This window comes from Sinohyriopsis cumingii, unplaced genomic scaffold (genome assembly GCF_028554795.1).
Source record: "Sinohyriopsis cumingii isolate HCF-2022 unplaced genomic scaffold, ASM2855479v2 utg000837l, whole genome shotgun sequence".
NCBI lineage: Eukaryota > Metazoa > Mollusca > Bivalvia > Unionida > Unionidae > Sinohyriopsis > Sinohyriopsis cumingii.
The window spans coordinates 1323028-1343478 of NW_028315936.1; the positions used below are offsets into that span (position 1 = coordinate 1323028).

Consider the following 20451-nt stretch of genomic DNA (forward strand, 5'->3'; position numbering starts at 1 on the left):
TGTTCGTTGCAACATTAGTTTTGATTGTTTCTATTTCCCGTGTATTCTCGGTCATACTTTTTTTGTTCGCTGCAACATCAAGTTTGATTGTTCCTATTTCATATGTATGTACGTCTATACCTTTTTTGTTCGCTGCAACATCAGTTTTGATTAATCCTATTCCCCGCCAATACGCGTCTACATTTTTTTTGTTCGCTTCGACATCAGTTTTGATTGTTCCTATTTCCTGTGTATGCGCGTCCACACCCTTTTTGTTCGCTTCAATATCAGTTTTGATTGTTCCTATTTCCTGTGTATGCGTGTCCATATTATTTATGATCGTTGTAACATCAGTTTTGATTGTTTCTATTTTCCGTCCATGCGAGTCTACATTATTTATGATCGTTGCAACATTAGCGCCGATTATTTCTATTTCCCGTTCATGCGCGTCTACACTCCTTTTGTTTGTTGCAACATCAGTTTTGATTGTTTTTATTTCCTGTCCATACGCAGTGATATCATTTATAGTTATTGTGATTTCATCCGGTTTGGCATTTTTTTTACCAAGGAATTTATCAAAGTTGTCATCGATCCTGTTAACATTTTTTCGTAACGAGGTAAATTGGCCCGACAGCGTCGTAAACTCCAAAATAGTATTTTTTATTGTTGCAAGATTCGGTTCGGTTACCGTCGGGGTTCCAAAAAAACTAGCGGTAGTGAGTTGTATATCGGTGACAGATTTTTTCACCTCGGCGACAGATTTTTTCACCTGCGCGTCAAGTTCGGTCACCGATCTATCTAACCTTGTAAAACCGTCCTGGACTAATGTTACCCTATCCGTCACCGCTGATATATGTCCACCCGGTTTGAGTCGTCCGTCGCTGGTATACAGCGCGATAGTGTCCTCGGCGGCATCACGCTGTCGTATTAAAACGTCATTCAGTGACACATTACCGGATTTCAATTTACCCTGGCGGTCTTGAAATACAACTATTTCGCCCGGGTCAACACTTGTTAGATTCAACATATCAGCGATTTCATCCTCAATTAGTTTTTTTATGTCGGCGGCGGCCGTTTCCGTGTATTCTTTCAGCGCCGAAACCGGTCGTCCCCAGATATCAATCATTATTATTGTAAATGTTATTCTCTAAAATCCGTTGAGCTTCTACGACCCCACTAGTGTATTCGTTTACAACCACATGAGGTGGTTTTCGCGATGATGAAATCGCCGCGAGTACGTTCAATACCTCACGGCCACATATCGGTGGGTCACTCAATTGCTGTGTTGGCAGCGTGGAATAAAAAACCCGGGTTGAACACGCCGGGGCTGAACACGCCCGGACATACCGCATGAACTCTTTCGGCGGGGCTAACCCGTATGAATCAAAATAGACGATTGCACGCGGATCAATCGCGTACGCAACCCAATGAGTTCCCGCTCCGGAGGACCCATCGAGGTTAATTATGCCTGTTTCAGTATTCCTTGGGGCCGCCGGTAATTGATCCCTCATAAAAACACCTCTGAAGTTTTTTATCGCTAACGCGTTTGCGGCGTCTATTAAATCAAAATTAGACATTGGAGTCATAGACTCAGGAGTCATTGACTCCCGAGTTAATAAACGGTTCCCGGTAGTCTTAGACCCTTTCCCGAATACCATGAATACGGGGTTCCCGGTAGTCTTAGACCCTTTCCGGCCACGGGTCGTTTTTTTTTGTAGCCTTTCCCGGTTGCCTTCTTTAATGCCATTCCCGCCGCGGTACCAACGGCCCCCAACGCCGCCGCCTTAGCCACTGCTGGTGCGGCCGCGGCAATCAACGCTGGAATCGCAGCTAACAGCGGAAATATCCCACCGGTCTTTTCCATGTTTTTAATTGCTGCGGCGGAAAAATCTATTTGAACACCCTTTTTATTCTTCATCGCATCATTGAAATGTTTTATTTGACGCGCCGTCAACGATATCTTATGATTACCACCCGCCATCTGTGACGGCTTCAGCGTTATTGTGGTTCCGCATTGTTTAGCCGACTTTGATCGTAATTTCTTGACTTGACCATCAGTCAACTCTACACTGACGACACTATACGACATTTTATTGTAAACGCGTTTGTGTTTTCAATTACATGTTTTCCACTGGTGCATCAACGATTCTCATTCGTCCACCAACGCCTTCCAACAGCATTGATTTATCGCTGAGAATGACAGCAACCGCTCTATAATTAACACCACCCGGGGCTATACGAGCTCGGAAGTGTATATCAACGACGGATTGTCTCGTTAAATCAAGATGTTCCAACGAAAAGTAATAAATCGGATACAGGTTTTTAAAATCAAGTTGTGATATTTGCAAACCAGTGTCGACGTTTTGATCACGACCCATATATGACAGCAATCGATGATACACACGTGCGATATGGTTGTCGCCGTAATTAAGCTGTATATCCTCGGATGGTTCCTGTTGTCCGTTTATTCTCAGCGAAACATCCCTGACTCCTAATTGATCAAATATCATATGGCTGTGTTCTTGACTACCCAATCGATTCCTATTCTGCAGCGCTATGAATATATGACGCGGGGCTGAAACACCCTGTTTTGATGCTAGGTGCCATGTAAACGTATCGGCGACGTTATCCTCTTTAGCATCAGTTGTTACCGCTAGCCAACTCAACAGCGATTTTCCCCCCTGTTCCATAAATGCTAACAATCGTGCTTCCGTGGTAACTGATGGAGTCAGCACCGGCATCCACAATGCCATTTTAGTTAAAATGACTTTACCGGCAGCGACGCCAGCAGCACGCCATATTGCATTGTTATCATCACCCCTTCGCGTCAGCGCGATTGTATGCTTAGCCCCATAGACAACTTTTCTGACATTTCTGCAGAATCCAAATATGTGATGGAGTGGAATCGCGCATGAAAACTTTCGGCGTGGTCTTTGCAACATTCCTACTCGTGTTGCGAATCCTAGATTAAAATTATCGTTAGTACTTTTTATGATATTGAACTCAGCGCCTGGTCTTGCTCTGCGGTCTGGATTGGCTGCTTCAGCTTGTGGGTCAAATGCGGTATCTCTTTCCACTAGCACGTTGATGTACTGAAGATGATCAGCGTTATCGGTGGAGTCCTTTGCGAACATCATAGATGGGCCCGCCGATCTTGTATAATCATCTGAATACCTCGCTAACCCAATTATCGTCGTTGCAACATCAACCTCGCGTTCTATTGATTCAATTTCTCGCCCGTCAATAAGATATCTGGCGCTCTCAAATAACGCCATGATACCGTTGTTGACGAAACCAACTCGAACACGAGGGTCATCTGCGTATGGTGCATTATCGGCGGCATTTGTCACGAGTTCTCCCTCGATTTCGATAAACGCTTCACACGGCAGAAAGTATTTACTGGTATCTTGGACCTGAAGTTCAATTCGCGATCGTAGGTCAGGTTGCGCTGCATAATAAGAATAATATTGATAATCACGGACAGAATCATCCCTGCGCACTGGGGCATCCATATCAAACGCGGGATCAGCGGTACGCGCAAACATTCTATTATTTATCATGTTGATGTTTTCAATTGCGATTTTTTCGTCGTAAATTCTTTGAATTTAAACCACTCCCCGCTATCGCGTTCATGAGCGCGTTGGTTGCCGCATCGGCGGATGGCGAAGTCGCCAACGACTCTAATTTTTCTTCCACGGCGTTATTTATTACTTTACTGACATTTGCAGGCATCACTGTCGTTGATGGCATTACCGGTGGTTTCTGTTTTTTTCTCCTGGATTTCACCAACGACATTAGTTTGTCTCGCGCGGCTGAAAACGCCCTTCCGGCAACATCTCCAATGGCACTAATACCCTTATCACGAATAACATCAATAGCCTTCATTCCTAATTGTTTGGCTAACGGCGCTACTTTTGGAGCCATTCTTGTAAATAACCCCGCAATGGTGCTACCGAGACCATCTCCATAGTACGCGCGGTAAACAGGCAATCGCGAGTTTACCAAGTAGACGAGTACTGGTTTATCATGGTTGTAGTGTATGATCATCCTTATTAAAAACACCAGTTTTCCAATTAATCATCCACGAGTTCGTCTATGAGCGTTCGATATGCATTAATGTCCATAATACCGCCTGCAAATAACCGCTTGCAAATATCAGCGGCCTCATTGATTATTTCCGTAGAGTTATTTCCGGCTCGTTTTCCTCCAATTAGTACTTCCAGCCGTGATATATCACTGAGAACACTATTAGGGCAGGTAACGCCGTAGGATTCTTTACCAACAGGGTATCCTTTTCCTTTTTTTGGTGTTCTACTCTTAACTTTCTCGAGGAATTTATCGTAATCGGGATCACCACGATGTGGTAATGCTTCTCTATGTTTACTCGCTAAATACACTATTCTTGCCCAGTTCTCCGTCGAGGTTATTTTTTTCTTGTAACCTTCATTGATATACTCATCTCGAATGCTCTTAGTTGATGTTGTAGCAACAAAATTAACTAATTCTTCATCGTCGTCGATGTCTCTAATTTGATCTATTGCGGACTTTTTAAGAACATTACGGGGTATATTTCCCTCTTTCTTTTTTTCTTTCGATGTTTCTTCGGGTGTTTCTTCGGGTATTTCTTCTTCTGGTTCTTTCGCAGTAGCACCTAATTCTTCCTCGTCGGCCATTGTAACATAAGGTTCTTGTGGTTCGGTTATAGCGAGTGGTGGTGGCCTCCGTGTTGTAGCAGCCGCTATTTTTGCAGGGAGTGTTTCTAAAGACCTTTTTGTTTGTTTTGTCTCTGCCGCTATCTTTTCAAGCGCACCAAGAACGGGTACAGTTGCCGCTGTAACATCCTTAGTCGCTTTAGTTACCGGGGCAAAGAGTTGTTCGCTTCCAACAGTAAAATCGGTTTGCATTTGTTGTCGCGTTTGAAGTTTCTCTCTCACCCTGTCTCGTAACGGTATAAACTTTTTAAGCGCTGCTAGCCGCTCTCTGGCTAGCCGAGTAGTAAGTGATTCACCTACCATTATTGTAAATTGATCCGCAATTTTCTAATTTTCCGCCGAGTGTACCATCGGGAGCTCCACGGAGTTTTCGTCTATAATCCTTCTAATGTTTTTGATCTTACTAGAAATCTCCCGGCGTCGTTCATAAACACGTCCGAGTTTTTTTCGTATTATTTCAACGGCAGTAAATAGTCCAATGAATGCATTTGCGTCATTGTGGTACAGGTTCTCATTAATCGTATGTTGTAATCGTTTTATAAAAAAATACTCGCGGGCCAGGGTAAAACGCCCCCGTTTCGACTGTTCGTTAATAATCTCATAATCGGATAATATTTTTTCACTGTCGAGACCATCAGATAATTCAATTCCTTGATTTTTTAATTTTGAAATCTCAGTTAATATATTATTGATGTCTTCGATATTCATTATTCTTATAAAACATCTTATTTCTAATATCAAAAATTTTAATAAAATTATTGGGGCCATTTTTGACCCCGTTTTTTGTATGGACAGTACAATGCCGTAGATCTCCACTCGAGTGTTGTGGCAGATTGCAGGCATACATGGACAGTACAATGCCGTAGATCTCCACTCGAGTGTTGTGGCAGATTGCAGGCATATACATATACTTAATTAAGGACATTCACATCTTGGAACCCCAAAGCATACATCTCCGGGAGGGAGGCCTAGGGTGACAAACGTCATCGTAGACCGCCCAGAAGATATGCTTGGGGGACATCACTACATGTACTTAATTAAGGATGAATATATTTATAATGAAATGATTGATGGATGATGGGACGGCACAAGACAGCACAAACATAAAACGGCGGGGCGGAACTCTACGGCCAATTCAACCAATCAAAAGCAACCCAATTAAATTAACCCGGTTGCATGATTGTAAACAAAAGACAACCACACGCCCGGGTCAAGAGCGTGGGTTAGTTTTGATTAGTTGAATTGGCTTTCGAAAGCCCCAGGCTTATAACGAGTCATCTTATATATAAAGTGACTAATACAGCGGCGTCAGTCACAAGGTGTGTGTTAATTTGAATTCCCTTGAATCGTTTGAATCCTTAAATACTTATTAATGGTGTTTCACGGCATTTAAATGAAACCAAATACTCAAATAAAACATTAAAAAAAAGAATACAGCTGTTAGATAATAGCGTGTATTTCATTAGTTTTCATCGTAAAATGATTAATTAATCGCAACATTAATTAGACTTCAAGGGACGTAACTCTTGTCATGCGACGCTATCACAAAACGAGTTATCTCCCTTTGATGTTATATATGAAAATCGAATTCTGTGACCCGTCTTTTTTGAGATCGCTGTTTTAGTTATATTCTCCGCAACATCTAGAACTGATTTACTACAAATATCGAAGTATTTACCAGCCGCATTCATAGAGCGAAATATTTTTTCCTCGTGCGTTATTGTATCAAATGACTTTACGGGTTTTGCCTTTCTCATCCCTCCTGTTTTTCCAAATTTGGAATTTTGACTCGGTGTAACAGCTCTTAGATTACACAGTCTGTTATTTTGAGGACATCCATCAATGTGATCAATAACGAGACCGTCGTTGATCAGTCCGTTAAACGCTTCATACACCATCCTGTGAATAAGACAGATTTTTTTCCCAGCATTAAATCGCAAGTATCCGTGATTATTTACGGTACCAACCGGCTTCTTCAGTCTGCGGTTTCTAACAATACCGTCGCGAGATGCCTCGTAATTAACAAACACAGGGTGAGGTCTGAACTCTTGGTCCATTTGTATAATAATACTACTTGTCTAATTTATTATTTGGTTTAATTATGAATCTTTCAACGTAGTCTTGGGGGGTTTTGATGACGAAGTCTGCGGTGGGGTCAATGACGGCGTTTTTAATTCGCTTGTCATAATAGCGTTTTAGTTCCCTGTATCGCTTTCCGCCACAATTGATACACAACTGCGATTTTCCTCTTACACCGACGTGGCAAACCAAGCACGGTAGGGGGCCAAGAGAGCCATTACGAACGCTTTGTAAATGATATCCGCAGAATTCACCTCTACATGATTTATTGCACGGGGTTGTCGACCCAATCATCAACCATTTGCATTTATTCATTATACTATATTCTTTCATTTAAATACTTGTTTTAATTATATGGATGAGTTCGAGAGATTGGCAGCAATTAAACCCCGGAAAAATATTAGGTTTAATCTCGATAGAGTCCTCAAGGACACACCAAAAGCGTTAATAAACGATAAAACCCTGTTGAATAAAATACGCGATTGTATCAATGAATTCAAACGTGATGGTGCATCTCATAGTTGGTCAACATTTCGAATTGATGGTGTTGTTGATGCTACCATGAACGACAACCGCGCAGCAATGATAATATCACAACTTGACGGTAAAAGGTATTTCTTCAGAGTAAAATTCATTGTCCGGGTGGAATCAGGCGATTGGATCATGCGTGATAAATTTGAACCAGTTCTCAGCGACAAGAAAACAGTCACTGTCAGCCGCGACTCCAAGCCGGGGTTGTTAACCGGAATTGACAAACCATACTATGAACGAGCGTATCCTGAAACAGCAGTTATTTATGGAATATACCCGTTAAATAAGAAACCTGATATCGGAAAACTGAAACCGATGAAACAGTCAACTGGGATAAATTGTGTAGCAGAACGAATAATAGAGCATTTTACAAATGCATGTCGAGGAAACAAATTGACTGATTTACGACGTAGCAAAATCAACCAGTGGGAACTAACCGTAAAAGAGCGTGGAGCAACCATCAGCGACATAGCGAGATTAGAAACATCGCTGAGATTTCCAATAACCGTTACAACGATAACCGGTGAAGTATTATACGAATCGAAGTATAAATCGAAGGGAGCCCCAATCAAAATTATTGATCATAACGAACACGCATGGACGCCCGTGATCACAATATTTCCACGGGATAGAACAGTAAAGTATATACCCGAAGAATTCCTGGGAGAACAATTCTCCAAGGACGGTTTTCTCGCGGAGAGGAAACTATTTGATGCTATTGCCTACTTGTGTAAAAACGACCCTGTATCAATGTGGTTACTTCGCAGCGCTGAAAACGATGCGGATACCTTTGATCAGTTTGTAAGACCAAACGGTGAATTATATCGCACTGAAGCATTTCACAACAGGATGAAAAAAACCGCCATAGAATTTGAGGAGCATGATGAACAACTGCTAACAAATTGTTTTACGATTCCATCGGTTGTAGCTCATGTTGCAGCAAGGAAAAATGCGTGGAGACCAACGCGCAGGGAATTTCTACCGGATGTACAATCCAGTTGTTTGGAATACTATCACGGTGGACTATGGAACACTGAATACAACCGCGACGCTATGATCTCGGTTGATATGGTTGCCTGTTATCCAGCGAGTTTTCTCGGGTATGGATCCGCCGCTGAGTACTTTAGACGATTTGGACACCCCAGTCATGAAATGACTCGTGTTGCTATTAATGGACCACTGCCTGATTTTGATTTAACCGGATTCGCTCGCATAGTATCATTTGAATTCGCGGCAGGACTCCATCGCTGTTGCTATATTTGGATCGGTAGACACATGGCTGAAAAGAGATGGCTGCCAATAGCGCTGCTACGGTATATGATTGATTGTAGCATGCTAGTTTCGTTGATTGTCAGTGACGCGATTATATCATACCGGGCACAGACTGAAGTCTGGTTACCAGAACCGGAGCGTCTAGATAGCATAATTGACGAGTCCAGAAAAAACATTGATGCCGACGAGGAATATATCATCGAATGGTCCAGGAGGATATTTAACCAACGAAACCGCGAGGCAAAAGATCTCGGTAGAAGAATAATTGGTAAGTTCACACAAGGTGGAAAAAACCACGACTACAAACGATATTGCTCACGGCTGATTATAGATGACGCAGAATATGATTTCGTAATCAAGGACACAGTGGCAAAAAATAGATACGTGAACTGCAAAACAGCTTTCTTGTCCAATGGAACGAGGTTGGGTACAGTTGTTACCTACAGCGATGGAGACAGCCCGGCGTATCCACATTTGAGGGCGTCTATGCTGGGATATGCCGCTATCAATTTATTCTCGATGATAAATAGATTCCCCGATACCGCGGTTAGAGTAGCCGTTGATTCGTTTTATGTTGACGTAGCGTATAAGGGAAACGTAGCCGAGTTTACTAGTCCGGACGAGAGTTGGGGTACATGGAGAATTAAAAATGAAATACGACGCGATTATTCCCCGTCAGCAGATGTCACCGTTGAGAACAACTACTTACGCGGTGATAAATTGTCAGAATGGTCTAATGCACCATCGTGTTCTGATCCAATTTGTAGACACAAGACGGTTTATTTAAGCGGCTGTGGCGGGTCAGGAAAGACGACTCGGGCAATTGAATTATTTCGAACGCGGGCAAGTATAATCGTGCTTACACCGACTCATAGACTAGCGCGAGAGATAAAACAACGAAATGTTGACGCCGTTACTTATCACAGCTTCTTTCGATACAGCGGCGGTGAGTGGACTCCTGATCGAATGGGTGAAAAATTTATTCCCGACATTATCATCTGGGATGAGATATGTACTGTTTCGTTAGATACTTTACAAATGTTTCTTGAGTGGTTGCTGCGCGCGAATACAGCGGTAATCATGTGTGGGGACCATGGCCAACCACCACCATTTGTCGGCGAGGGTCCACATGATTGGTTAAGGGGTTTTGTGGACTATTATGAAGAAACCGATACTGATTACCGAGCACTTGATGAACAACTGCGCGAGGTTAAGAAATTAATCAGATTACAGCCGGATAGAATTCAATGTGAAATAATTCGCGAGGTGATTCCGGAAACGCCGTTAAATGAATTCTGGGAAACATGGAGACCAAACGATTTGATTGTAGCGAGTAGAAAGATAGTCAGAGACACACTTCAGCGGAAGTTGTTTACGTTGCATAAGGAAAAGTTTCCAACGCGTCCAGTGCCGTTATGTTATAGACCCGCGGACACACGGCGGCAGAACATTGAAGTTGAAATTCCAGGCCGGACAGAAAAACAAATTCTCGTGCTGAATGATATCGTGCTCGTTGATATCAGCGTCGTCGAGGACGCGCTACGTGCTGATAAATCCCCGTGGACGCTAGGATACGCAACAACAATACATTCCTCGCAGGGACTAACCATCACGGACACAATTGTTTGGATAGTTGATAATCGCATCGAATGGTCGAATCTAGTCTATCTTGCAGTGTCCAGAGTACGAAGGATAAATCAGCTTCGAAGAATTGTTATTGACGAAGCCACCGACGAAGCCGGCGACAAAGTCACCATCGATGCAAGCGTCATTGATAGAAAACTCTCGGGTTACCGCCAACAGGATAAAAAAAAACAGCGGCGTTTTGATATTGATGCCGAATTAATAATCTCGCTACGACAACAACAGAATAATCACTGCGCGAGTTGCAATTGTATAATGAGTTGGCGTTATTCGGATAAAGACACTCGCCAATTTACCGTGGATAGGATCGATAACAGTCTCGGTCATGTCAAAAACAATGTGAGGTTGACCTGTCTTGAGTGTAATAGACGCAACGGCGCTAGTTAAGACCACGCGGGGGTAATTGAGTATCGTTAGGTATCACTTGTAGTTGCTCGCGTGTAAATCCGCGCTGAGGAGCAATTGAATCCAGTCTATAGATCGGTGGTCTACCAGTTGATCGTGTTATCGTTGATATGTTATGTGTGGTAACACTCCAAATAGGATCGGTAGCCCTTTTTTTACCGCCTTCAAGCTCTCCTGGTTCATATAGATATCTAACAGTGACATCGCCAAGAATCGGCTTAGAAACGCTATTTATTTTTAATTTTCCGGGTATATACTCGTATTTAATCGCGTCGCTGGGCTTCATGTTGATTACTCGGGTAATCTCGTTATTTAACGCTGCAATTACACCTGGCAACCTTTTAACCCATTCACGAGATCGTTTTTCTTGGATGAATTCCTTCGCGTATTGATATCCAAATAACCGTTCAGCGAGAGTCCGATTGAATCGTTCAACAATTGCCTGATCACGATGTAGCGCAGTATGACCTCGTCGTATCGCGACGCTATGATGTTTCAGCGTTGATAAAACAGCGCCGCGAAATTCACTACCAGGATCAACTTGTAATAGATTTGGCCAGCGCAGAGGACCTCTTCGATAAATCCGCTCAAACGCATCGGCTACTTCAGTTGCTGACTTTGTTTTCAATGGTTCCGCTTGTTTGTATCGACTCGCAACATCAACTACGGTTAGCGCGTATTTGTAACCGTTGTCATGCGGCAGAAATAGTATATCAGCCTGATGAACTTCATTAGGTACGCTGACATCAAAGCGCGAGAAGTTGATTTGTTTAGGCGGTGGTAGATAGATTTGCCATATAGCCTGTTTGGATAACCAATTAGCCGCAGTGGTCTTTGTTACCTTTGCAGCGCTTGCAAGCTTACCAATTGCGGCCTTCCCCTTCCAGTATCCTCTCGGAGAATAATAGATGGAATCCATCGTTTTTCTTGGATGATTGTTATTAATTACCAGCGCCAATCATTAATTTACCTTTCATAGCCGATTTTACCAACCATGAGGCCAATTTTTCTTTGACGGATTTATCAGGAATAGCATTTAGCGCGTGAATTAATTTTACATCCGCGATATGACGCTGTTGCAGATCGCTACTTTTGTAAGCAACATCATGAGCATGACACGCCTTATCGATAGCGTTTATTGGATACTCACCGGGTTTGGGCTGATTTTGATCATCGAGTCTAATATCTAATCGTGTTCCGGGGCCACAGTAGTTATATCCTGGGAGGTGTTTTTCTCCTGGATACTTTGCCCACGGTGTTCCGGGGAGTTTTGCCAATTTGGCTGCGATGTCACCTCCTCGCTTTTTTTTAAAACATCTCCGGGTCTAATAGAAATAAATCTAAATTTCTTTGTACCGCATTGTACACACTTACCAGTAAGCGCCGATCTGTTATTTCTTGTCGTAACGGTTGTCATATCATTTGTGCCAGTACGCACTCTACACTTCACACAATATAGATCCATAATTTATGTATAGAGATATGAATATAATTGATTTTTCGGCGACTAAAACAAGAGAACCAGTTAAGCATGTTGCAGCGTTACCAAACTCGATCCGGATGATTATCATCGGACCATCTGGATCCGGCAAGACGCAATTGTTACTCAATTTAATAATGAGATGGATGAAGTGGGATAAGTTGTATTTGGTTGCTCCTAGCGTAGATGATCAACGATGCTACGAGGTGTTGAAAGATTTCAACGAGAATGCATCAGCGATCGCTAAAAAGAATGTTATTGAGTTTATTACGGATATCAATGATGCACCGGGTATTGATGATATTGATGGCGACGTTAACAATCTAGTCGTGTACGATGATGTTATGTTAGACAATCAAAAGAACCCAGCTAGGATATTTTCCAGAGGCAGGCATAAAAACACTGACGTGATATATGTCACTCAACGATACACTCAGATTCCAAAAGTAATCAGAGATAACTGCAATATTCTTGCTGTATTCAACGGCGTTGATACACACACGCTACGAAATATCTGGCAAACTTGGTGTGGCGGTGACATGGACTTTAATGGTTTTCGAAACTTTTTTAGTCATGCTCAGTCGACCCCACATGGATTTGTAACGATAAATTTACATGATCCTCGGACACGATATCGTATCGGACTTGACCAAATATTCGGTTAGTTGTAAATAATTTTCATTGTAAATAACCACTTAGCAGCAGAGGGGGCGATGACATCGACGCGGTCGTCGATGTGCTTACCGGACGCTGACGACACTGGGGATCGGCGCGCAGAAGGTGTTAATTAAACCAAATGACGTCACCATCGTGTAGGATGGACCGTCGTCGTTTTTTTTTTACCAGGCGCTGACGACACTAGATCGTTGAGTGCAGAAAGTATTAATTAAGCAAAATAACGATTGGACAAAATGTCCGATTCGCCCCCTCTGCTGCTCGGAAACGGCGTTACACCATATCTTTTAAACACCACCACCCCCAGATGCGCATCCATTTATTATGCAGACGTCGAGGCTTTAAACATGTCAGTGGAAGGTTCACGACTCAAGCAGAAGCAGCAGAGAGAAAACTGCTAAGTTCCATAAGGCTCTTGCATAGTTGTCTGCTGAAACGGGACTACTTAAAAGCCGGCTTTGTACCGTATCAAAGAGGCAGTCATCATCTTCAATCAGATCCTGGAGCATGAGATGGCACTGTTGGCGAATCCAGTAAAAATGGTTATGGACGCGAACACCAACAAATCATTCAATGGGCCAAAGGTCTGCCATATTTATGCCAAGTCCCTAGAGGAAGACCGGGTGGATAACCATTACCACGTAGCAGGAAAGTACTGCGGCCAGTCCTCAAGTGTAAGCAACCTCCAACGGTGCATTAGCATGGAGAAAACCAAGTTATCTGTCATGATCAATAACTTAAGCGGCCACGACTACCACGTTATTATGAAGGCCATTGGGAATTCATCCACTGCAGGCATCAGTGTCATCCCCAACGACTTCGAAGCTGGTGTTACACTTCACAATTTTTTACAAAGAGATCAACATCAGCCTGATGAACACCAATAGCATGTACTCCAGAGAACATGAGCTGCTGATAGCATTACCAGGAAACGCAAATAGAGACATTCTGCGAAAGTCTTGCACGGGGAACGACGCGAAAAGTATTCAAAATATTTGAAAGGAATTTGGGTACCAAAGCCTTGGAAGCCAACGTTTTCAGCCTGAAAACGGATGTGCTGCTGTTGGCCCCTCAGAGTACATGAGCTGCTGTGAGCTTTCTCGGAAACGCAGCTCCAGACCTTCTGCAGCAATCTCGTGTAAGAATTGATGCTGGAAGCTACGAGCGCTCAAAAGGTTTGGAAGGAGTTTGGGTGTCAAAACCTGGAAGACCGTACGACCTCTACCTGAAAGCTGACATGTTGGCTTACATGTTTGTGACCTTCCGGCCCACCTCGATGACAAATTAGAGCTTGAACCACGCCCATTACTATACCTCTACAAGGAAGAGCTGGAACGCCCTGATCAAAATGCCTAACGCGCAATTCGAGCAGCTCACAAACATCGACATGCACCTGTTCAACGAGAAGATATGTGGCATCGTATTGATGAGTAGCCTACGATACGCAAAGCAAAATAATCTGTTATGCACCGGCAACAAACCCAGAATGGAGTCACACATCCAGCTCAATACCAAACTTCAAGCCAAAGCAAAAAACGATACTGAAAATGACTTCGTCAAGCTTATGAGCAACTTCTTCTTCGGCCGGATCATTGAGAACCTCAGGCAGTGGGTCGGAATCGACCTTGTGCGACTCGGGCCAGCGTCCATAAGCGAGTCTCTCTTTCCGCCTTACGAGTCAGCGATCTCAGTGTTAACAATCATCAGGACCAAAGATGGCGGTCAGATTGTGGATCAGGTCGTCGTCAGCCATGTGCTGGCTGCATAAATTTTGTTTGTGAGGTATGTCAGGTAGTACTGGTAGCATATACCGTCCACGAGGTTGACGGGGACCTCGCCAGGATTGGGATGGCCGGAGGCATCTAGCTGATTGTCGAACCTCATGCCGGGTCGACAGTAGTTTTGGTGGGACAGGTACTTCTCCCGAGATTTCTTGCCAATTTGTAGCCCGGGTATCTTCCTGAAGCTGGTCTTGATGTTGGAACGACTGTCCCCTGAGGCAAAGTCCTCGCAATCATGGATTTGATTTCAGCCACAGGCCGCTCAGACCCCTCACCCCACCTATGGGCAAAAAGCCTGCCGCTGTTGAGGAGCACCATATGGCCGACTATCATTTCGATCTTTATATTGCATTGCACGCAGAATGTTTAAAATTTTTAGGTTACCAAGGGCATCCGATAGCATGGGCGTGGTTGACTTCTCGGCCACAACATGGCCCACAAAACCGTGGCACCATTGGCCTCTACTGTCCGACCACATCATCACTCTGCAAATCATGACAATCCAGGTACTGCGAAACCTCCTGTCGCGTTGCTGTTATTACCTTTGGGAAGGATTCAAAACACAAATATGCTAAAAGGGGCTGTCAGGAAGAAAATTTAGGTTTGGAAGGGTATAATCTACTGGAATATACCTGATTTCGTTTTTGAATATCTGATACAATTTAAGAATATACTATACAAAATATCTTAGATTCGTATCTCGACAGAAGAATTTATTGTTATTTCAGTGACGTAGTAAAATTATATTTTTCTCATGGGCATACCGATCTAAGATATTTTGTTTAGTACATTCTTGAATCATAACAGATTTAACAAAATGGGAAATGGTAGATTTTAACCCTCCAAACCTACATTTTCTTTCTGTTGACAACTTTTAGCATTATTTATTTTCTGTCTGCTTCCGGACAGTTCACCTCAGTGACTCTGATTACCACTCAACAATGTTGTCTGTGTGGACGTGTGCTTGCGTGCGTGTGTATGTGTGTGTATGAGGTAGGATGGGTGACTGCCATTAAATACAAGACTTAGTTGTACGTGTAATAATTTAAAGAATAACAAAATAACTGATTCGGATAAATGTCGCTAATATAGTACAATGAACAGGTGATTCATTTTCAAAACTGACAGGGCACACACAGACACGTATATATATATATATATATATATATATATATATATATATATATATATATATATATATATATATATATATATATACAGGATGTACGCTGTATCAAAGAAATACCACGAGATGTATACATTTTGCATTAAAAGGAACCGAGGCTCGCAAAGTTTCCTTTAATAAAAAATTTATACAACAAGTGGTAGATCATTGTTACAGAGAACATACCATACATACATTTTATTTATATCATATACAAATACACATATTTGCCCTTTGAATAGAGTTAAGATTGACTTCAGGCATCTGTTATTGACCGAGTGAATCAGCTCCTCACATCCTTGGCGAGTGTGTCTGCTACAAAATGTAGTTCTGTACCTGTTGTAGCTATTCACAATCACCTTTGTCTATCGATAAGTGGATTGTTTTCCTTTTTGGATTTCTATTTTATTCACATTGATTAAATCAATATAAGACACTTACTCTTTTAACAGGAAAGATGGTTTTAATGAAGAAAGTAGAGCATAACAAACACATGGTTAGCTGCTTGAACACTGAACGATCATTTATTCACTTACGGGCGCATGGAAACTAGTCTAGAATATAAACTAAGCGAAATGACGAACCAACAAGTGGTAATTAAAATATTTTAAAATATGTACAGTTGATCTAAATCATTATTCTGCTTTCATTAACATTATTACCGACCATAAAATTGTTCTCTCTCTATTTCTGATTTGGTCGGTTTGACTTAACTTTTACCATTATTCATAGGGCCAAAAATCGTCTACGCTCGTCTTTTCAAGGATTTTCCCCCGTATCTTGCTGCGATGGATGGTCCAGAGAGAGAGAGAGAGAGAGAGAGAGAGAGAGAGAGAGAGAGAGAGAGAGAGAGTATGTCTGCATTTGGACTCTAGACATGCAAAAATAAAATTTAATACAGCCTAATAGGTTCTTTTTCATTTTAAGATACCTTTTATTTTTCTAGGCGTTGTTGTTCATATGGAAATTGGTTTAGAAAAAAAGATCGTTGCAGCGCCAAAAATATGTGAGGCTTCTTTAGAGCAGAAAAACATTCCTGGATAGTTAATTTCAGTTCAGAACCATAAAGCTGAAAATCCAAGTTTCAGATGACTTTCAGATAAAACCAGCTCCAGAAAGTAGGTGTAAATATCATGACTTTTAAGCACGCTATGTTACTAAAGGACAAATTTTGTTTCTTATTGCATATACAAATCTCACCCATATGATATCATACTTTGATGAAATAACATCTAATCTATAAAAAAGTGAAGAAACAAAATTTAAGAGAACATCTGCACTATATGTGTGTGCATAACTTATCTACCCTTTCTGCAAATTCACTATTGGCCACAAAAAAATTAGGCTGTGTCAGAACTCCTGAGAAACTTAATTCAAAACCTTTTTTTATCTATCAAACTTTTGTGTTCCTTCGAGAAGTAAGTGAAACTGCTTCCATCGAGAAATGTTATCTATACCAACATGCACGTAGTTCTACAGGCAAAGGACGCTTATGAAGTTCTGCGGTAAGAACCATTCATAGAGGTAGTCTTTTAAAAAGAATAACATCGATACTTAAAATACTATTATAAACATCAATTTATCAATTTAAAATATGACTTTTTATGCCTATTTTAAAATGGCCTTTTGTATACTATTATAAGTATGTATTTTATTTTTTATAGATAATTGTGACCTTATGTAAATAAATCACTGTCTGGGTCGCATTTTAGAAGCCGCAGTGGCTTATTAATGGTTAGCTTTCCTTGACATGCGACCGAAAGCTGAAAGTTCGAATCATGCTATCGGATCAGCCTGTGGCTACACTGGATTGTTCGTGTGCAAGGCACTTTACCCCAGTTTCATTGGCACTAACCTACCTAAATAACTTACTTTTCATGCTTTACTCTAAAACACCACACAAAAACCAAACTGGGTTGGACTTTCATTCAGAAAGGAAGTTTCAAAGAGACCAGACCGTATCCAATCAAAACGAAGATATTCAAATTTAGGACGGATTTTCTACGCAAGCAAGCCGTTATTTTCGGACTAAATTCATTTTGAAATTAGTACATGGGTAAACCCAGCCAATGGAGGATCACAGAAAGTTTCGATTGTACCCCGAGTGGCTTAACCTGCCACTCGTATAAGAGGAGAAGGCTTCTTTAGGTAACATATCTTCGTCCGAATATTCGCACTACTTTCAGAAATAGGAATTGGTCAGATTAATACATTGTTACCTGTAGTAGATTGCTGAACTGAAATCTAAGTGTATTTTGTCATTTACTACTTTGTTCCATATTAACGCACAAACTGACTTTATAGAGATTTGTGTTGGAACTGTACTTGCTTATCAGTATATGAACATATAGTCATTGTCAGACTTATGCACTTTTATATATGGTATTGATATATTTGTATGTGTCTTTAATAGCTCGTAGGGTGGAAATGATTGCTCTTGATGATGATAACTTACAATATCAAGAAGTTAACAATTATGGATGTGTATGCAGGTATTTGAAGCCGTTAATAATACTATTATTGTAGCACAATTATTCAAGCGTGTATGGAATGCTTAGATGTGAGTGCGTGAGTTGACCTGTTAATTTATTTACCATTATTCTGATAAATGGTCTGTGAGAGACTGGTACATTTTCCTTAGAATAGAATAGGGAGACCAGGCTGTACGTCCGTTTTAATTCTACACTCTAAAGGAAGCTTTCCGGTTGGAAGTGGAGGCTTGACGACAAAAAAGCGGGAATGTGGGAAAAGACGCAGAGAGCGCGAGGAAGACGACATAGCTACGTCAGGTGTTCAGGTGCAGTACCGGAAGGAGCACGTGACTGTGAGCACCAGAAATGCCAGGAGAGCAAAGTAGCAAAGGTACCGGAGTACCAACGAAGACTGGAGGATTATTTTTCTCTTAAGACCGTTAAATTTATGTGATGACATTTGGCAACTTGTAATAGGTCATCGATTGTAATAGTTTGAAAGAGCTGAATTTGAGAAATTGTCACGGGAATTATCGAATTCATTTGTTATATTGTATTAAATTGTTGTACTTTCCACCTAGAGTTATTTATATACTTAGACCATTGGCATATTTGACTGGGGGCTCGGAGCTATTTAAATTTTAATTGTCTGTCTTTCTCCGGTATTAGAAATAATACCTTAGAAGGCGTGTCACAAAAGGGGCGGCATAGTCCGGGATTTGAAATAAGCATAAATAGCATCTTTAGGAGCAACGAAATATTATTAGAAAGTACTATTGTAAAAATTTAAGAGAGTTTCCATTATGTGTATTTTGTATTTTCACATCTGCATGCTTATTAGCTTTCATTTACTTATAATAGTAGTGAAGAAAATATCGGGCCAGAGATCTTACCAGAGGAAAGGTTGGTTCGTTGAAGCTGGTAAATATTTCGTTGGTAAGAATATAAAGCATCTGTTAACTCTATAGTAAGTTGAAACAAGCCATCACTTATTACTTTGCGATGGTGACAGAAAGACAGATAATAAGGGAGTATCGTGCCATTGTCATGGAAGAATTAGGTTACGAGGGGGACCGACTCGCAGAGTTTATCGAACAACAAATAAAAGAATGGAAGACATAGAAAGAAGCAGAAAGAGAAACACAGAAACAGCTGGCCAGGAGAGAAGCTGCTACGAAAGAAAGAGAAGCAGAACGATGAGCGGCCGAGAAGGAAAAAGAACTCGCTCATTCTCTCGAGATGGAAAGATTGCGAGTAGAGGCTAGAACAGCAGATAGAGGTGACATCGGTTCGATTCCTGGAGGGAATGGACGACCGATTGCTGACCACCATATGGTCCAAATAAACATGCTGCGATTTAATGAAAAGGAATAATTGATTGACAATTTCCTCGTTAAGTTCGAAAAAGTCGCGTGCGTAAATAAGATTCCTGAACAAGATTGGGCAATCAACGTTTCGGCCTTTCTGCATGGTATACCTAGAGAAGTTTATCACAGCTTAGCAGTAGGCTAAACAGATAATTACAGCACACTTTGCCATTACCTACTGAGCGACGAAACATACCGGAAACTTTTCCGAGAGTCAACGAAAAAGCAAACGGAGACACTCAAATTCACACCCAAGTTCGATGGTTATTTGAGAAGTGGATGAAAATGGCAGAGGTCAACAGGTCGTATGACGGAGAAAAGAACTCGAATGGCGAGGTGAATTTATGTATAAGAAGGTGATCTTGTACCACCAGGCCAGAAAAGGACACGAGCACTTCAAACAAGTCGTCGTGCCCAAGGCGAAGCTAGACGAAGTATTGAAGTTCGCGAATGAAAGTTTCATGGGAGGACACATGGGAATTGCCAAGACACATGACCGCTTTGTCAAGGGATTCTATGGCCAGTGGTCCATGGAGCTGTTAGCGGTTTTGTCTCTCAAGTGACAAGTGTCAGAGGATGCCACTGAAAACAGATCATCTACCCTCTCTCTTGGAGAATACACCATTTATCGATGAACCATTCCGCTGTGTCGCGATGGATTTAATCGGACCGATAAAATCCGCGTCCGCACAAGGAAATCGATATATTTTAACTGTCAATGATTACGCTACACGCTATCCAGAGGCTGTCGCGTTACGTAATATCGATCTGGAAAGCTTCGCTGAAGGTCTGCTTGGTATTTGGTCACGAGATGGGGTGCCCGACAAAATCATGACAGACCAGGGGACGCAATTCATGAGTCATGTGATGTAGAAGGTGAATCGACTGAT

The 20451-nt window shown here is 41.8% G+C and overlaps 1 pseudogene; it reads left to right on the top strand.

Annotated features, from left to right (window-relative positions):
• Nucleotides 1-17184: 17184 nt before the first annotated feature.
• Nucleotides 17185-20451, top strand: part of LOC149773184 (uncharacterized) — a 51779-nt pseudogene continuing 48512 nt past the window's right edge.